At 37.8% G+C, this 13977-nt stretch overlaps 1 protein-coding gene across 14 annotated transcripts in view; it reads left to right on the top strand.

Annotated features, from left to right (window-relative positions):
* The window catches only part of ADCYAP1 (adenylate cyclase activating polypeptide 1), a 72788-nt gene that overhangs the window by 42801 nt on the left and 16010 nt on the right, over nt 1-13977 (top strand). The window contains exon 5 of one of the 14 annotated variants that reach the window (XM_047828252.1): nt 1710-1761. The exons of 12 other annotated variants lie outside the window; for them this stretch is intronic. The gene's annotated coding sequence lies outside the window, so the exon portion shown is untranslated. Of the gene's footprint in view, nt 1-1709; nt 1762-2052; nt 9354-13977 lie in introns of those variants that run through there. One more of the 14 variants, XM_047828242.1, reaches the window with a different exon arrangement.

Genomic DNA, 13977 nt, shown 5'->3' with positions numbered 1-13977 from the left:
AATGATAGAAGTAGTGCTTTTATAATAAATGTCAGGGCAGTTTTCTAGTATTTATTGTTAAAACTTATGTTTTTCATATATATATTTCATGTATATTTTATATTTTCATATTTTCACACATATTTATATATCTATTCATATATTTCATATATCATATTTTTCACATATATATATTTTAAATCCAGTTAGTTAGCATATAGTGTAATAATGATGTCAGGAAAAGAATTTAGTGATTTATCACTTACATACAACATCCAGTGCTCATCCCAACAAGTGTCCTCCTTAATGCCCATCATCCATTTAGCCCATTCCCCCCACCCAACACCCCTCCAGCAGCCCTCACTTTGTTCTCTGTATTCAAGAGGCTCTTATGGTTTGTCTCCCTCTCTGTTTTTATCTTATTTTTGCTTCCCTTACCCTATGTTCATCTGTTTTGTTTCTTAAATTCCACATATGAGTGATATCATATGATATTTGTCTTTCTCTGACTGACTTATTCCACTTAGTATAATATACTCTAGTTCCATAAACTTACAATTTTTCTTTACATCCAAATGAAGTTAATAAGGACTCATTAAAAAAAATTTTTTTTAACGTTTATTTATTATTGAGAGACAGAGAAACACAGAGTGTGAGCAGGGTAGGGGTAGAGAGAGGGGGAGACACAGAATCTGAAGTAGGCTCCAGGCTCTGACCTGTCAGCACAGAGCCCGACGAGGGGCTCGAATTCACAAACTGCGAGATCATAACCTGAGCGGAAGTTGGTCGCCTAAACAACTGAACCACCCAGGTGCCCCACCTTTAAAAAAAAAATTTTTTTTAACGTTAAGGACTCATTTTTTACTCTTGTTTCTATCTAAGAGTGTGGATGACATCAGAAAATCTTATTCTTTTCTGTTCTGAGTGGAAGTGAGGAAATATGATTACCAAAAAAGATTTTTATCTTCAAGTTATTGAGAAGTTTTCTGAATAGTTCAAAGGAGAAATAAAAATCACATAATGATAAAATGAAAGCTTGCTTGACATTTTTCTTAAAATTTTAACAAGAGGTAATTTGATAACTTATTGCTGGCTAACGTCTGCCCAGGGACCATGAATTACAAGTAATTTCACTGGTAAAATGATATCTACAGGGAATAAAACAAAGCTGTCTATAAGGGTTTCATAAGACACATTTCAGGAGCCTTCATTTATCTGCTTATTTATCTTAAGTTGTAGGAAAAGGTGCTGTATAATAATTTGTCTGGTCTCTGCCCAGCTTCCCAGATGGAGATCTTAAATCCTTGGAATTTTCCCAGGGACAGAAGTGTCTGTTATTCATGGTGGCCCCCTCAGACTCTCAGACCATGTCTGAGTTTATACCAATGAGATGACTCATGGTAGGCCCATAGATGGTTTCTGGGTGGGGGCTGGTCATAATGGAAAGACTAACCATGTGACTAGAGGATTAGAGGGTTGCAGCTTTTTTTTTTTTTTTTTTTTTTTTTTTTGTTAAGAGGGTTGGAGCTTTGAATCAGGTGATATTAGCTCAACCACTGGGGAGGGAAGAAGGGCTGGAGATTGAATTCAATTACATGTCCAATGACTCTATAAATCATGTCTAAATAATGAAACCCCAATAAAAACTCTAGATGCCAAGGTTAAATAAACTTCTCAGTTGGTGAGCACATCAGTGTGAAAATAGAAGGTGATGTGTCCTCATTCTGCAGGGAGAATCATGGAAGTTCTATGTTTGGAACCTTACCAGGCCTCACCCTACAGGTATCTTCCTTCATCTGGTCTTGATTTTCATCCTTTGTAATAAAACAATAATCATAAATACAGTGCTTTCTTGAGTCCTGTGAGTCTTTCTATCAAATTATTAAATGTGAGGGAGTAGTGGGAACCTCTGAATTTTTAGTCAGATGGACAGGAGTTTGAATGGCCTGGGAGCTCCAGAGTTTGTAGCTGGTGTCTGAAGTGAAGAGACTCTTTTTTTTTTCTAACATGTATCTATTATTGGAGAGTCAGAGCTTGAGCAGGGGAAGAGCAGAGGGAGACACAGAATCTGAAGCAGGCTCCAGGCTCTGAGCTGTTAGCACAGAGCCCGATGCAGGGCTCAAACTCACTAACTGCGAGATCATGACCTGAGCTGAAGTCGGACGCTTAACCCACTGAACCACCCAGGCGCCCCTCTGAGGTGAAGAGACTCTTGAGAAGGACTGTGATCTCTACCTGTGAAGTCTGTGTTAACTCTAGGCTGTTGGGTAGTTAGTATCAAAATTGCATTGCAGAAGCAGTTCAGGTGGATGTAAGAAGAGTGTCCTTGCCTGGTAAGGTAATTAGACACTGGAATTGGCTACCCACTGAATAGACGAGCATCTGTCTTGTTTGAAGTGTTGTCTTGGCTAGATCTAAGAGATATGGGCTAATTATTGTTTATCATGAATTTTGACCCAGCTGTGTGGTTCTGATATCTTACAGCCAGCTTTTTTTGGAAGGGGGGGGGGCTAGCACAGTTAAAAATTTTACCATTTTTTTGCTGTTAAATAAGGATTTTAATAAAGATTCAGTATCTAAGATTGGTAACACATTTATGAAATTATGTTGAATAAACATTTGAATATCTCTATAACAGAAAGAGGTCTCTCCAATAATTTTGAAAGGATCATAAAGGTTGATAAAGCACTTATTAAAAAACACCATGTGGTAGAGTAGAAATATGGTTTGTGATCTTAAACATGACAAAGTTGTCTCAGAGCTGCTATTTACATATAAATTTCCCTGATATTTGCCAGTAGTTCTTATAATGGAAAATGTTGTCCTTCAAACATACAGACCTTCTAACAAAAAATTTAAAGAAATCTCATGATTTGAGTATTTGGACATTCAAATAAGAAAACAATCACACAGTTATTTTGGACCCAAAATAAAGAACCAAAGAGCATCTGTATTAATTGTATTAATCTGTATTAATTGTTAGGTAATAAGGAAATTACCACAAATATTTTCCAAGTCCTAAAACCCTAATGTTGGGCTACAAATCATCACAAAAATTGCAACATGAAATATTTGTTTTGTATGCTTAAGTAATGGATAAATACAAAGCACTAAAGAACTGCAGGAACCATGGAAAACACAGAATCTCTAGAGATTGCCATGAGTGCTAAACCAGGTCTACACAAATATATGAAGTAAGTGAAATTGGTCTTCTGTTCCATTTCAGGATCCTGTCTTCTCTGAAAGTATCTTCCCCCCTCTTTGGTTTCCCAATGCTATTATGCCAGGCAGACCAGAACCTCCTAATCAGCCTTTATTCTCAACTCCAGAACAAGTCTCCTCCCTTCCCCATCAAGAATAGCTCCCAGTTATCACATTATGAAGTTCTGATAAACTTACTCTGCCTCAGCAGTTACTGATAAGTGTAAAACATTGTTCCTCCCTCAGTCTCATATAGTGTGAGTTGAACTGTGGCAGGAAAATTTTCCTTTTTCTCTACCTGATGTATTTCCTCAATCCCACCATTAACCTAGTTCTTAGGGTTTTGAAGTTTTTTGATCTTTGATAGAACTCTCTTAAAATATAGTTTAAAATGCTACCAGCCAAAGTCAGCTAGTAGAAGAGGTGGAGATAGAGTGAGGAGTAAAGGCTGGAGGTTGGGGTTTTTGGGGGCTTATAAGAAAGTTTAACCATAGGGTCTTAGAAGAGCTCTGGAAGAAGATGCAGAAGGCTGCCTTGTAGGGTGGAATTAACTTATAAAACTTTAATTTTACAGTTTAGACATAGCTATTAAAGGAGATCTGGAGAAAAATATACACACAACTTTGTGACTGCTTCATCCACCTTGAGGAAGGGGATCTTGGTCAGAGACCTAGAAATGGAAAAGTGGATCAAGTCAGTGTGTGATTCAGGAGGCAATGAAACACGAGGGGAAAAGTACAGACTGGTTCTAGTCTCACATTTGTAATGGGGCAGCTATATGAACTTGGTTCAATCATTAACCTTCCTGAGTAAGTATCTTCCAGGGTGACATATGAGAGTCAGACTGGATGACTGATTTCTGAGGCATAATCTGGCTCACATTCTCATCCAGACACCCACTTTCTGATAATCTTGAATATATTGAATGTGATTCACATCTTCTTTGTAAGAAGAAAGACTAATACAACAATAGGTTGTAATCCCTCATTTCTTAAAAAAATCCCTTATCTCTGCCTTCTGTTGTTAGTCACTATCCTCTCCAAGGGCCACCATTCTTAGTGCATATCATCTTCTACTTGGATGATGACTTTTTTCTTAAACCTTTCAAATTCCACTTGTTATGTTTGGTTTTAAATTCAGGAGTATAGCTTCCGTGGGACTTTGGTGTAGGTAGGGAGATTGTAGGCAGCAGGGGATCCTGGCAATAAGGTCGGAAGCAAGACTTAAATAGTAGAGATGAGTTTGGAGTTGATCTTGAGACTAGATCATGTGATAATCTTGCCTTAGAAGTAAGCAGCAAGTACCGGCGCTCCTGGGTGGCTCAGTCAGTTCAGCATCAGGCTTCAGCCTAGGTTATGATCTCGTGATTCAAGCCCCTGTGGGGCTCTGTGCTGATAGTTCAGAGCCTGGAGCCTGCTTTGGATTCTGTGTCTCCCTCTCTCTCTGTCTGCCCCTCCTCTGCTCACACTTTGTCTCTCTCTCTCTCAAAAAATAAACATTAAAAAAAAAGTAAAGGGCAAGTACCAATTTAGGAGCAAGCATTGAGTCAGAAGAGCAGAAGCAAAAACAATATCCATAGATCAAGGTACCTCTATACCACAGAAAACATAATCCCAGGTGCAACAGGACCCAGAGTTTTGGCTTTTCATGGCATGGCCAAGATGATGTTTAAAGGCTGCTGCTGTGTAAAAACTCATCACTCTGGGTAGATTTTGTTCCACCGGACTTGAAGTAGAATTATCGACCAGATATAATGGATATGTGTTTGTGTGGGAAGGAGCAGTGAGTGGTCAGTGACTGATATAAGAGGTCAACCACTGCTGAATACTTAGATGTTAAAATATCTTCAAAATAATCTTGGATAGGTGATTATTTTATCATAACTATCTTACATTATTTAATCTGTTAAGATTATGTCAACTGAGACTTTCAAATTTTGCCTAATTTGATTAGGGAATTTACATTATCCCTTGTTATCTCATTAACTCTCACAATAATCCCATGAGATAGGTATGGGGAATGAGACAAACGAGTTTCAAAAAGGTTAAGTAACTTGTATAAGACCAATTACAGAGAACATAATGGGCCTAGAATTCAAATATAAACCTGTCAGATAACATAAAACCCAAGCAAGCCTTACTACTGTATGTACCATTGTCAACATGGAACAATAAAGTGTTCTCTGTTAGAATATTCTAACTATAGTGGCATGAATGCCAGAACCAAGGTTCCTCTACCTTCACTTTTTTGCCCAAACTCTCAACATTATATTGGTGAAACTGTTACTTTTGGCAAAGAGTGATAATGACAAAATAAAAATAATCTGTATATAAAAATATCCTTAGAGTTGCCTTTATAGAGACTGTAGATTAGCAAGAAAAGTCTCTGAATACTGTGCATATATTATTCCCACATTCAAGTGGATGAGCTAGTGGGAAAAATAAATTTTCCAGTGATAGCCAAGCATAGAGTTAATTACTGGTTAAAAAAAAAAAAAAAAAGGTCCCAGTGTCCTGCCTCCCCTCCCTGGGCTGCATGTATGTGTGTGTGTGTGTGTGTGTGTGCGCGCATGAGCATGTGCATGTAATGACATTATACTCCAGGTAGGCTAGGAGTGAGTGAGTCCATCCCTTCCCAAATAAGGCCTGGAGAGAAATCCAAGCTCCATAGAGAAGTGCCTCCCAAAGTGTGGTGTGGCAGTGGCAAATGCCCATGGGGAAGGTCTGGGCAGAGAGTGCCTGAGGCTGCCCCCAGAGTCACCTGTGGACCAGAGGAGTGTAGAAGAGCATTAGAAAGTTTCCCATGCTCTCAAGAGAGGGTTAGGATTGGCTGAGAAAAGGCTGGTGGATCAGAAGTGGTCTCTAGACATGAATGAGGAAAAGTCATGATGAATGGAAGCAGTCAGCAGATGTTGCATAGACCATTTGAATGAGAAACCACAGCTGGAATAGATGTTCACCACTGAAGACACAGCAAGATAAGTTATATCTCTGTGGATACCTGAGGAAGATGGATAAGAACCAAATACCTCACGTTCTAAAGAACAAGTACTTCCAGAAGTTCTCTAGCACTTATGCCCTTGGGTAAAAGTGGAATGGGGTCCCTGGATTTTACTGGAAAAAAATTCCTGAATTGATTGGCTAAAAACATGGAATGAGTGCATGATCATTCATTTGATTGAGTTTACCTAGAAATCATTCTATTTAACTTTCTGCTATTAGGCAGTATGGAGGCTCAGGCAGAAATTTACTTCAATTATAGGAAAATAAAATACAATTTTGCATATTTGAGTTTATGACTAAAACTCCATTCCTTTCTATGTCATAATGCAAAACAAATCAGAGTATTTCCCACCTACCTCTATGTTTTTCCACAGTTTCTCATTGATTTCTCTGTTATTTCCTCCCACACAGTCTAAGTCGCTAGGCTATCCCTGTCAGCTTTCTCGGATTTAGAGGCCAGGAGCTCCAGGGAACTTGGAAGATGTCAGGTTGTTAGTTATTATTGTAATAACTATTCAGTTAAATAAGAGCTCCATGAATTTGTGTGTTGAAAAATTTCAGATAGTTTCTATTTCTTTTAGCTTTGTTCCTTTTGCAATAAAAGCTTTGTATTTAATTATTAATTTGGCTGTTATTTCTGGCAATTCTTGGTTATAAATAAATGTCTTCAAAACATTATCCACAAACCACTAAGGGTTTTTCCCTTGGTGGTAGAGCTGTTATATATGAAATTGTTGACTCTGTAAGTAGTGTTTAACCATGAATAAATACTATTAATGTAAATTAAATTTAAGTGATAATTTCTTCATGATTTTGGAAGAACTGGAGGCAAAAAATATAGTTTAGACAAAATTTGCTATGTAGTAATTGTGATTGGATGACCAAAGAGATTGTGTAATTTCCTAGTTATAATGGAAACAGAAGTCACTCTTACAGATTGTGATGGTTAGTTTTATGTGTCAACTTGACTAGGCTATGGTAACCAGTTATTCAATCAACACTAAGACTTTACTATAAAGATATTTTGTAAATATGGTTAACAACTACAGTTAGTTCACTTTAAGTAAAGGAGCTTATTTTTGGTAATGTGGGTGGGCCTTATTCAATCAGTTAAAGACTTTAAGAACAAAACTAAAGTTTCCCTGAGGAAGAAGAAATTCTGCCTTAAGACTGAAGCATCAGCTCTTGCCAGAGAGTTTTTAGCCTAGCAGACTGCCCTACAGATTTCAGATTTGCCAGTCCCCACAATCCTGCAAAATCCTGTAAGCCCATTCCTTGAAATCTCTGTCTCTCGATCTCTAGATCTCTATTATATGAACATAAAATTATATCTGTTTTCCTTGACTGATACAGATATAGTACCCAGAGTAGTTCTAGAGGAACAGAATCTTAAGGATGAGTTTTCTGAATTGGTTTTGGGTCTTCTGGAATTCGTTCTGTAATATGATTGGATTTAAAGGCATGAATAACTCCATTTCCAGTGGCAAAGAGGCCACTGATAGATATTCCACGGTATGATGCAGCAATAAAGATATGCAAACTATTACCACCGGATACACTTAATTAAATAGTTATGAGGCAAGGTTCTAGGTGACCATAAACTTGAAATCTTAGAACATTGTTGTCAAACTAACAAATATAATGAGATTGGCTAATTTCACTGGAGAAAGTGAGGAAAAAGATGAGTTCAGGGTTTCATGTTCCCAAATAAATGCCCTGAAAATTTCTGTGTCCTCCCTGAAAGGAATCCTTACCTTCTATAGTTTCAGAGCTGAGATTTCCAAAAACCAAGCTTAGAGTATCATGCAGGTGGCCTAATTATTCAGGCTGTAGAGAAATTTTTCCTTATTAATTTCTAGGTTCTTTGGCTCATCTAATAATTCAGTTGACATAAGATAGATTAACAGAAAAACAAATTTAATTTCATGCAAATAAGAGCTCATAGAAATATTAGACTCAGAGAAGTGACCAAAGCAAACAGTTTTTACAGCTTTTAGACAAAGAACCAATAAAATTTTGAAGAATTGACAAGATAAAGAAGTTGGGCTTGGGGTAGTAAATTAGTGAAGAAGTAACAAGGTATGTTTTCACAGCCTTCTCAACCCTAAATTCCCTATCTCTGGTGACAAGGAGGTCTCTCTTTCTCCTGGTATGGGGAGGTACCTTCCACATGGGAGATTTTCTCACTGTTTTCAGGGGGACAAAGGATGGTCAGTGTGTCCTTTTGGCACCAGCTGTTTTTTTTTTTTTCCTTAAAGTAAGTTTAATTCAAAATAATCAATATGCCAAAGTGGCTTAACTTGGAGTAGTCTGCCCTGAACCCCATAAGGACCTTGAACAGGACTGAGAAGCTGCAATCAGTTTTCAGCAGCTGCAGCATAACATCTGTGGGTCTCAGGGACCTGAGGCCAGTTACAGGTAACTTTAGAGGTGAAAGAACTCTGGTGTTCAAGGTGTGGCTTTGGTCTACCTGTGTTCATTGTATTTATGTAACTGAAAAAAGTTAGCTTTTAGGAGACTTTTTTTTTTCCCCCCTCTTGGTCTTTCAGATTCAACTGCTGCCAACAAATAATTAGCCTTGGTTTTATGGATAATTCATATTCATAGCCATGTTGTGTATATTTAATAATTATATACATGTATCGGGGGATTTCATGACTTTAAAAATGCAATAATTTTATTGGTTTTTATTAATTTATTCATCTATAAATTATTATTTATTACATTATTGCTTTACCTAATTTTGAACAGGATATGACTTTACCTGACAGGTAGAAATAAACCAGGTTATTGTGATGTAACTTGTGAAGTACGCAAGTCTTAAGTTCACAGTTTGATAATTTTTACCTAAGTATAGATCAAGGTAACCATCACCCAGATTAAGGTACAGGACATTTCCAGAAGACTCCTTCCTGCTCCCACCTGGTCAATATCTTCTTCTAAAGGTAACTACTACATCTCTGTCATGATAGGTCACCAGCAGGCACAATTTTAGTGACTTTAAGGTACATAGATTTCTCTGTATCTAGCCACTTGCATGTTTTTATGTCAGAGTGATGTGGCTTTGATAAAAGCCATTGAAAGCAAAGGAGTAACCGTCATAAAATTTTTCTTTAATATATGTGCTGACGCCCTACAAGACCTTGGGGAAAATCTAAAAGAAATCAAGTTGTAAGTATAATGACATTTATTTCTGCCTCTTCTACGTATTTTATTTATTTATTTTGAGAGAGAGAGTACAAGTGGGAAGGGACATATAGACAGAATCCCAAGCAGGCTCCACGCTATCAGTGCAGAACCCAACTTGGGGCTTGATCTCACGGACCGAACCGTGAGATCATGACCTGAGGTGAAACCAAGAGTCGGACACTTGATGGACTGAGCCACCCAGGCACCCCTCTTTTATGTATTCTAATTTAATTGTCCATCTACCAGGAGAATCTGCTATGTGCTCTGAGAGCAAAGTAAATGAGGAGTATGTGTGTATGCATGTATCTGTATGTGTGTTGTATGGTATTTGTAACAGGTATATTTGTTTTGTTGTCTCTGTTGTGGGATAGGAAGAGAGAATAGTCTAGGTAAAATCTGTATTAGGAGAGTGTAAATTTTGTAGGTCAAGTAGTTTTTGTAAACATACTGATTTTTTTTTCAAACACAAATGCCATTTAATTAGAATAGTGGAAACTTGAAAGTACAAAAATCATTCTTGAACAGTAACAGATAACTTTAACATTTTAAAAGAACATATGAGCACTCTAAAACTGCATTAGTTCAGACCACATGGGGACACTCCCTTTGGTTGGCTGTGGTGAACATGATCTGAATTAGAGTCCCACAGGCTAAGATCTTCAGGCTCAGGGTGTTGTGGACTAAATACCTATACCCACTTCACATCCATTCAGACATGCTCATTTTCTAGAACTTAAAAACCATCAGCTAAAAACAACTCCTCATTCAACTGAGTTTGGAATGGAGGTTACACATATTATGACTTAAAATAAATGGAGTTTAAACTCTCCTTACACACTTCTCTACACTTTATCAGGTCTAACCAAAATGAAACCAAAACACTTATTCTCTTCCCACTTTTTTATTTTTAATTAAAAAATTTTTTTTCAGAACAGGTAAGCACAGTGATTTTTTTTTAAATATGAAATTTATTGTCAAATTGGTTTCCATACAACACCCAGTGCTCATCCCAACAGGTGCCCTCCTCAATACCCATCACCCATCCTCCCCTCCCTCCCACCCCCCATCAACCCTCAGATTGTTCTCAGTTTATTTTATTTTATTTTATTTATTTATTTTTCAATATATGAAATTTATTGTCAAATTGGTTTCCATACAACACCCAGTGCTCATCCCAAAAGGTGCCCTCCTCAATATCCATCACCCCCCCTCCCTCCCACCCCCCATCAACCCTCAGATTGTTCTCAGTTTTTAAGAGTCTCTTATGGTTTGGCTCCTCCCTCTGTAACTTTTTCTTTTCTCTTTCCCCTCCCCCATGGTCTTCTGTTAAGTTTCTCAGGATCCACATAAGAGTGAAAACATATGGTATCTGTCATTCTCTGTATGACTTATTTCACTTAGCATAACACTCACATAGTGATTTTCAAAAACGATTTGCAAAGTTGCTGTACCTCACATTCATTCCTGCTATCTCAGGTAGCAGTACAGCAGTTATTCTTGTGAGTGGCAGTGTCTTACCTGATGAACCCTCTTCTTTAACTGAGGTATCTGCTGGAAATTTCAAACAAATCGTATTTGTGGCAGTCGTGGCATCTGCAGATATTTTCTGACTGGGAGCAGTAGTTCAGGCTGCTATAACAGAACACTGTAAACTGTGTGGCTTAAACAATAGATGTTTATTTCTCACAATTCTGAAGACTGGGGAGTTCAAGATCAAGGCACTGGCAGATTCAGTGTCTGGTGAGGGCTTTCTTCTTGGGGTTTTGCAGATGGCTGCCTTCTTGCTGTGTCCTCACATGGCAGAGTGAGAGATTATCTCTCTTGTGCCTCTTCTTATAATGGCATGAATTCCATTCATGAGGGCTCCATTTTCATGATCTAGTGACCTCTTTAAAGGCTTCACTTCCAAATTGGGGATTTGGACTTCAACATAAGAATTTTGAGGGGACACATTTGGTCCATACCAGGAACTCCGTAGACAACTTACAAAAAAGCATTTTGATTGTAAACTTCTCAATGGCAGAGAGTTCACATGTCTTATGGTTCTCTAGCCCCTTCCATACATGACATTAATTGACAAATACTTGTTGATATTTTTATTTTGATTTGGCTTCAGTAGATATTATAGAGGTATCCTGACTGTGGTTGCACATATAGTGCTAAACTATGGACCTGAAAGCTCCTGTTGCTTTACGTGCAGCTCTCTATAGTACTATATGTTTAGAGTTCTATATAATTCTGAGTTCCTTCAGCTCAGGAGTTGGGACATTTGCATCACATTTTGGGAGGGCTTGCTTCTACATATAAAAGCACCACATTAGGCAACAGTAAAAGAGAACAGGCCAAAATCTTTCCCACTCTAAAATATGTGTATATCCCTATAGCAGAGGCATTTGGATAGGAAAGATGAAGGGTCTTGCCTTCAGAGTGAGGCTGACTTTATAGAGGAGTGTCTTTCACTAAATTGAGAACCTATGTATCTCAGAGTTCTCTAGTGGTCCATTTGAAAGGTGCTGGGGCCTCCTTCTTTAAAAAAAAACATTTTTTTTAACATTTATTTATTTTTGAGAGAGAGAGGCAGAGTATAAACAGGGGAGGGGCAGAGAGAGAGGGAGACACAGAATTCGAAGCAGGCTGCAGACCCCGAGCTGTCAGCACAGACCCTGATGCAGGGCCCGAACTCACAAACCACGAGATCGTGACCTGAGCCGAAGTCGGACGCTCAACCATCTGAGCCACCCAGACGCCTCCAGGGGCCTCCTTCTTTTGTCCTCTGCCTATTGCTCTGAGTCATGCAGTTTTCCTAAAGAGATTGCATTTATATAGCAAAACATTTGCCTTCTTGGCACAGTCTAATTTATGAAGTGTCTGTTGTGTGGACTGTTAGGGAATGACCATCACACCCTATTGCCCTAGTGTATGTAAACCACACAGACATCTCTACACAGATTACCCTATCTGCACACCATGCATTAAGCTGGCACAGTAGCTTGCTGTTTTAACACATTAGGAAGTATCATAAAATTGCAAGATTTAAAAAGCACTAGATGGAGTTAACAATTGCCTTAATCTATTAGGCTCTGTAGCCACTTCTGTTCAGCACATTTATTATGGTTGTCACTTTACCTGTTTCTGTCATATTGATGTACTCCCTTTCTTTTCAAAGTGCTTCCCAATATGCTTTAATATATGAATTCTGTTGCAGTAATCCTGTGAGGGAGACCAGAATTTTATCCCAATTTATTAAAGATGAAAAATGATTGCAAAATGGAAGTTGAAGGTGAGGGTATATGCAGAGAACAGGCAGAGGTTTTTGCCTGCAGATGCAGACAGGACTAGATCCTCAATTCTTGGTGATTAAGTTTATGGCAGTTCATTATATATACACAGGACATGGCCGCTGTTAATGACTGCATTGCTTGACTCTCTCCTCAGCTATGTTTCTCTTCCTACCTGCCTTTGTTTCACTTGCTTCCTTAATGTGCTGCTTTGGTTCTATTCTTCCTTTTGTCCAGATTTGCCTTTAACTTTCTAGTGCAGGGGTGCCTGGGTGACTCTTTCTCTCCCTGACCCTCCCCCATTCTCACACACGTGCATACTCTCTCAACTTAAATAAATAGACATAAAAAAAAAATTTTATGCCACTCAGGCACCCCCTAGATATATTTTTAATGTTCCAACAAAACTTTATTATAGACAGTGAAATTTATGTTCATATAATTTTCACGCCACAAAAGTATTCTTCCATTGATTATTTTTTTCCTCAACCATTTAAAAATGTAAAAATCATTTTAGCATACAGGGCATACAAAAACAGAGTGGGTTTGATTTGGCACAGGGATTCTAATTTGCTGATCCATGAATTATTGGAAGGAATAAAGAAGCCAGAGATAATAACTATGTATAGAAATAAATGGCTATACATATTTCCTTTCCTTCTCTTAATTTCTTTTAAAAAAAAGATATATAACTTTAAAGTAAACATTATAGGGGCGCCTGGATGGTTCAGTCAGTTAAACATCTGTCTGACTCTTGATTTCAGTTCAGGTCATGATCTCACAGTCGTGAGATTGAGCCCTGCATCCAGCTCCACGCTGAGCATGGATCCTGTTTGGGATTCTCTCTCTCTACCTCTTTCTCTGTCCCTCCCCTGGTCATGCTGTCCTTTCTCCCTCTCAAGATAAATAAATCACCATTAAAAAAAATAAAGAAAACTAAAGTAAAAATTATGACATTGTTTTGGTGTTTTAAAATATGTCTACAAATACTTTGATACTCCTACTTTCAAAAAGCCTGTGCTGTACTTAACGGTTTACTTATTTTTTTTAAGTTGGGATTTTTTTGTGTGTGTAAATGTAACTTTATTTATTATTTTTTAGCAGTGTGATATTAGTTTCAGGTGTATAAACTCAACACCCAAAAAAACAAATAATGCAATTTAAAAAATGGACAGAAGACATGAACAGACATTTCTCCAAAGATGTGTCTCCAACAAACATGAAAAGATGTTCATCATCACTTACCGTTAGGGAAATGCAAATCAAAAATCAAAACCACAATGAGGTATCACCTTACACCTGTCAGAATGGCTAAAATCAACAACACA

Source organism: Prionailurus viverrinus, chromosome D3, assembly GCF_022837055.1.
Source record: "Prionailurus viverrinus isolate Anna chromosome D3, UM_Priviv_1.0, whole genome shotgun sequence".
Classification (NCBI taxonomy): Eukaryota; Metazoa; Chordata; class Mammalia; order Carnivora; family Felidae; genus Prionailurus; species Prionailurus viverrinus.
This window is presented reverse-complemented; position numbering and strand designations above follow the sequence as displayed.